Source organism: Ipomoea nil, unplaced genomic scaffold, assembly GCF_001879475.1.
Source record: "Ipomoea nil cultivar Tokyo-kokei standard unplaced genomic scaffold, Asagao_1.1 scaffold2280, whole genome shotgun sequence".
In the NCBI taxonomy this organism is placed as follows: Eukaryota; Viridiplantae; Streptophyta; class Magnoliopsida; order Solanales; family Convolvulaceae; genus Ipomoea; species Ipomoea nil.
In genome coordinates this window covers 3291975-3298514 of record NW_017618708.1, presented here as the reverse complement: position 1 = coordinate 3298514, position 6540 = coordinate 3291975, and the positions used below count along the sequence as shown (strand labels likewise).

The 6540-nt window shown below is 35.6% G+C and overlaps 1 pseudogene; it reads left to right on the top strand.

The window, feature by feature from the left end:
- Positions 1 to 2667: 2667 nt before the first annotated feature.
- On the top strand, positions 2668 to 5195 carry LOC109150795 (annotated as a pseudogene).
- Positions 5196 to 6540: the final 1345 nt, after the last annotated feature.

Sequence of the window (6540 nt, the reverse complement as noted above, 5' to 3'; positions counted from 1 at the left end):
GTCGTTTTGGGCCCGTGTCTACAATTCACTGTGGACACGGGTCCAGGGCATAATTTGCCCCCATTTAAAGAGTGATTGTTGGGTATGTTGGACTTGGGATTATTTAATGACCTATTTACTTCAGGAAACTGTTCTCTTTTTCTTTTTTTTTTTTTATTTTTTTTTCCTATTAACACTCATGTTTTAAAATTTATTTATTTTAAAATAACGTTATATATAACACGGGTTTAATTTTGAGTATTTTTAAATTTTATATTTAAAATATTTTTAGATACATTTGGTTTAAAAATGAAATAAATATAATTTTTACTTTTAAATCTAATATATGTAAGATATTTACATTTATATGCGAATCAAATTTATATTCGTATACAACATAATTAAAAATATGTTATGTTACATTATCACAAGTTTTAGATTTTGAGAACTCAATAGATCATTGGTTCGATCGATATATTTGGATATCAAATGTAAAAATATAAACAATTTTTACATTTGTTATCAGAATACATCGAATCGATGATCTATTGAGTTCAATCAAAATTTAAAATTTGGTGTAATAATGTTCAACTTGCATAAACAAATAAATTATGTTTATATAAGTAATAAATGCGAGTAGAAAAGAATCAAAAGATTAGATAGAAGATGTTGATAAGTAAAAGAAAATGATAATGGTAAGAATGTGGTTATACAACTAGATAGAGGTCAAAGTACCTGATATGTCCATGTACTGTAGGGGTTCGTTAAATTTAGTCAGTGTGCTATGTCCTTGTATTGTAGGGGTTTGTTCAATTTAGTCTACCTTAATTTTATTCAATTTAATCCCTGTACTTTAAGATTTAAAATAATTAAAGATAATATTTAACACTGTTTATTATTTCCGTTAAGTCTGCCCATATGACGTTTGAATTGTCATGTCAGATTGTGTGATTTGGCGTAAAAGAATATTATTCTTTTGACCAAAAGAGGACAAGGACTCAAACCCACAACCTATTGCATTAAGAATGAGCTCTCCACCAACAAGCTACACATTAAACTTGTTTTAGAATGGTTAAAAATATGTAATATGGAGTAATAGTTATTCGTCTGAAGTACTAAAATAAAAAAAATTTAAAAATAAAAAAATAAAAAAAATAAAAATAATAAAAGAAAGAAAAGGCAGATGGTGCAATCTACCGATCTGCCAACTGTAACCTCCTACTCTAAATCTAAATTTCTCATCTGTTAGTTGCGATTCCGTCCGCTTTGAAAATATAGATTGTCAAATCTATTAAGCTATAAATATAATATATGATGTATGTTTGTGATTTTTTTGTTCTTTTATCATTTAGGAAATAAAATATATTATTATATATTTTTAACTATCCTAAAACAAGTTTAATGTGTAGCTTAATGGTGGAGAGTTCATTCTTTATGTAAGAGGTTGTGGGTTTGAGTTTTTATTATTTTTACTCGAAAATCATATTGTTTTAAGTCACATCACAAAATTTGACATGGAAATTCGAACGCCACATGGACAGACTTAATGGAAAAAAATAAACAATGTTAAATATTATCCTTAATTGTTCTAAATTTAAAGTACAAACCCTACAGAGACCTAGCAAGTACTTTGATCTATAGATGATAGAGATTATGTTTTCCATTTAAAAGGAGTTTTTAAATGTTCTCTAGTTTTCTAAATAGAAAATTGTACTAAGTAAAAACGATTGCTATTTTATATATTCAAAGGAATAAGGTTCAAATTGACCACTGAACGTAACCTGAAAATGCAATTAGGCCACTGAACGAAAAAAAAAAAGTGCAATTAGGCCACTGAACACTCCAAAAATGTGCAATTTCACCTAATAGCAGGTTACCCTCAATTTTAGCAGGTTATCTGCTTACGTGGCAGCTGAGTTGGCATTTTTAATAAATTTTAATTAATTTTTAATAAATTTTAATAATAACTTTTTATTGAAAATTTTTTAAACAAAATAAAAACCACTTTATTTTATTTTTTAGTTATTTTTTCCAATTTTTTATAAAATTTATTATTAAAATTAATTATTAAAAATTATTTAAAAATTATTAAAAATGACAACTAAGCTGCCACGTAAGCAGGTAACCTGCTAAAATTGATGGTAACCTGCTATCCGGTAAAATTGCATACGTTTGGAGAGTTCATGGGCCTAATTGCATATTTTTTGAGTGTTCAATGGCCTAATTGCACTTTTTTTTTTTTGTTCAGTGGCCTAATTGCATTTTCAGGTTACGTTCAGTGGCCAATTTGAACCTTATTCCTATATTCAAATTCTCCAGTTTTCAATCGTTGGTAAAATCTTTCTCTATTGTCTGCACCATTTCCCAGTGGCATCAAAGCAATGAGTCAATGAAGAAAACAAAAGAACAATTCCTCCTGCCGGCTTTGCATTATCTTATTTGCCATGACCTTTTCCATTGGAGTTTCTGATTTAGTTGTTTGTGTAATCAGCCAAATGGCAAACTATTACACTTATCAACATCTCCTTCTTAAGAAGAAAGAGCCTAATTCTGCAGGGAAGAAATCCCATTTTTTGTACAATGAATCAAGTTCCCAGATGGGCAATCTTGATCATTACAATGTTGCTGCAAATATCAGTAATTGTAAACTCAGAGAGCGAGCAAGTGAGGCGGGCACTAGTCCAGTTCATGGACCGAATTTCGCTGGGGAAGATCCCCTCGAACGATGGGAATTTCGGGTGGAATCTCAGCTCAGATCCCTGCACAGCCAAATGGAAAGGGATCAGCTGTGACAAAGGGTCACAACAGTATGTGAAGAAGATAGTTCTTGATCACTTAAATCTAAGTGGAGTTGTGGATGCTGCTTCTGTGTGTGCAGCTCAGGCTCTCGGGGTTCTAAGCCTCAACGAAAACTCGGTGATTGGCACTTTACCAGAAGATATATCCAAGTGCGGGAGCCTCACGCACTTGTATCTTCGCCAGAACAACTTCACTGGCAGCCTGCCTGTCTCCATTTCGCGCCTAATCAACCTCAAAAGGCTCGTGATATCGAACAACGCCTTCTCGGGTGAGCTGCCTGCAGACCTGTCCAGCATCTCGGGCCTGCTGACTTTTGAGGCTGAGAACAATCGTCTCAGAGGGCACATCCCGAGATTTGCCTTCTCCAATCTCGGGGAGTTTAATGTCTCTAACAACAATTTCAGTGGCCCGATCCCTCGAATGAATGGCAATGTGAGTGCAAGTAGTTTTATAGGCAACCCGGGGCTATGTGGAGAGCTGATTTCCAAGCCATGCCCTTCTCCTTCTCCTCCCCCGCCTTCGCCTCCTCCTTTGCAGCCTAAAACGAAAGGTCTGTCGTTTTTTGCATACTTAGGCTACGCTGCTCTAGCCCTGATTGTGGTGATGTTACTAGGATTCGGCTTGATCAAACGTTTCAAGCGAAAGAAGAGACAGAAAGGAAATGCCAGGAAGAGGGCTATTGGCACACCAAGAGAGCACAAGGCGAAGTCAGAGTACTCGATCACATCTGTCGAGAGTGGGATGGTTTCGTCGTCGTTTGAGATTCTGTCGAGCCCTCTACTCGTCGGAGGGTTGAGGTTCGAGGACTTGCTTCAGGCCCCGGCTGAAATGCTGGGGAAAGGTAAACATGGGAGTGCTTACAAGGTGATGATTGTTGAGAAAGGAGTAAACCTTGTGGTGAAGAGGATAAGAGGTTGGGACATTCTTAAAGATGATTTCCAGAAGAGGATGCAGAGGATCAATCAAGTGAACCATCCAAATGTTTTGAGGCTTGTTGCATATTACTGCTCCAGGCAAGAGAAGCTTCTGGCTTATGAATATCTGCACAATGGCAGCCTCCTCAACCTTCTCCATGGTATGTTTTATATTATTTCAAGTGTTTTCATGAGAGCTCTTATAACTGAATCTCATCAATTAGCTAGTTTAATCTGGCCTTATAAACTCATAGAGAAAATACCAATTTTGGTCCCACAAGTATTAGCAAATGACGATTTTGGTCTACATGTTTAATTCTTACCAATTTTCATTCACGACTACTGTTTTAGTACCAATTTTCATCCACGACTACTGTTTGAGTACCAATTTTTATCCACGACTATTATTTTAGTACTAAAATTCAACACGTCGGTTACCCTTCTAATTAAGACATGCCGAAATCTAAAACTTTTAAGGATATTTTCGTCATTTTCAACTTAATTAAGTTTCCAATTTAAGCATAAATAAATGGATTTAAGTCCTAAGATCGATATCAATTCGCAGTTCTCATCCTCATCCTACCTTAATTTGAGGAGGAGAACTGTGAATTGAGATAGATCTTAGGGCTTAAATCTTTTTATTCATACTCAAATTGAGATCTTAATTTGAAAATGACAAAAATACCCTTAATAATTTCATATTTCGGCATGTCTTAAACGAATGGGTGACCGGCGTGGTGAATTTTGACACTAAAACAATAGTCGTTGATGAAAATTGGTACTAAAACAATAGTCGTGGATGAAATTTGGTAGAAATTAAACATATGGATCAAAACTGTCATTTTGAATACTCGTGGGACTAAAATTGATATTTTCTCTAAACTCATATATTCGTTTTCTCTTATATTTTCAATGTGGGACTCTTAACATGTTTTAAACTTGTATTCGGGTGCTGATTCCAGAAGCCAAAATCGGGTGGGGAACTCGGTTAGGCATTGCAGCGACTGTGGCGGGGGACTAGCCTTCATGCATGAAGGGCTTCTTGGGGACAAAATAGCACATGGAAACCTAAAATCCTCCAACATTTTGATGAACAAAGACATGGAGGCCTGCATTAGTGAATACGGCCTAATGCCCGTCGACAACCAGCCCGATAGCATCCGAGCAGAAGAAGACGCATATGCGCCTTTCAAGAGCGATGTGTACAGCTTCGGGGTCGTTCTGCTGGAGCTGCTAACCGGGAAGCCGGTGCAAACCCGAGGGGTTGATTTGGCTAAGTGGGTGAATTCAGTGGTGAGGGAAGAGTGGACAGGTGAAGTGTTTGATAAGGCCTTAGTCTCAGAAGGTGCCAGTGAAGAAAGAATGGTGAGTGTGTTACAATTGGCATTGAAATGCACAAATTTATCACCACAACAAAGGCCAAACATGACCCAGATTGCTCACATCATCAACTCCATAAAAGATGAGGAGGTCAATTCCCCTTCCCTATGAGCATTTGAGTATTGAGACCACCCAAAATTTCCCATTTTACTTTATAATTTTTTGACATAATATTTTATGAACATCTGTCTATTCTACAAACATGATATATATATATATATATATATATATATATATATAGTCAATCCATTTGTAATTCCTTTCTCTACCTGTTGAAATAATTGAATGCACACTGCAAACCCTTAAGTAACTGCAGATTTTCCTCGTGATCGAAAAAAAAGAGTTATTGTATCCTCCTCAATTCATTTGGTCTAGTTAGAGTAATTATTTATCAACTTTTAACCTGTTGAGTCTCATTTGAAAGAGTTTGATAAAATATATTGAAATCCGATTCACAATTATAAATAGGGACAGGGCAAAGACATGGAGAATGGCCACTCTACTTTCAAGACGCTCCACCATAAATATGTCATTTATTAATAGTGTATGCTACTCCCTTTGTCCCATTTTATCTGTCTTACATACTATTCATTGGTTAAATTAACTTTTTTTTTTTATTTGTTTTTAAATTTGAGTTTTTGTGTTTAATAGTGCTTTTAGCATAGTTTCTAAATATATAAATTTTATATATTAATACTAAATTTAATATTATAAAAAATTGAATTCAAAACAACTTCAATCAAACATCGTTAGTCGAACCAGACACACAAAATGAGACTCAGGGAGTATTTATTACCCCTAGACCCTTCTAAGTATAAATAGTGGATACCAAGATTATGTGGTCTAATGGTATTCGGGTTGGATTTTCATTTGAAAGATTGTGAGTTCAAGTCTCAGTGGAGGCATTATTAGTTCTTTGTGTTTCAGTAGGTTGAATTGTAACGGAGCTATTCAAAAATAAAAGTAGCCCAAAAAGCCTAATTTTTCCTTCGGCCTAGGCGGCTTTTAGTCGGTTGACCGACTAGGTGCCCTAGGCGCCGAGTTGGACGCCTAACCGCGTCGGGTGGCTAACTCAACCGAGTTAGCGCCCAACTTAGCCGAGTTAGCGCTTAACTCGGCTGAGTGAATTTTTTTTGCTATTCGACTACTCCTTTTCTATATTTTTACAACAATGTACTCAACTAATTACTATTAACAAATGCAATTGACTAGTTTTGGGATTGTAACAATCTAACAACCTCTACCCATGAGTGGAAAAAGTGAAGACGACATACTTAGATTACTTGACCGCCTAGGCACCGCTTAGACGCTAGGTGCCTCCGGCGCCCAACTAGCGCCTAGCACGTTCTGCAACATTGGTTAAGATGCCAAATAAATAAATAAAATGTATATGTCACTTATCTTTCGCCTATAAATTAAATAGTGTCATTTGCACTGTTATGAAGCTCTTTGAAAACTTTGTTAACAA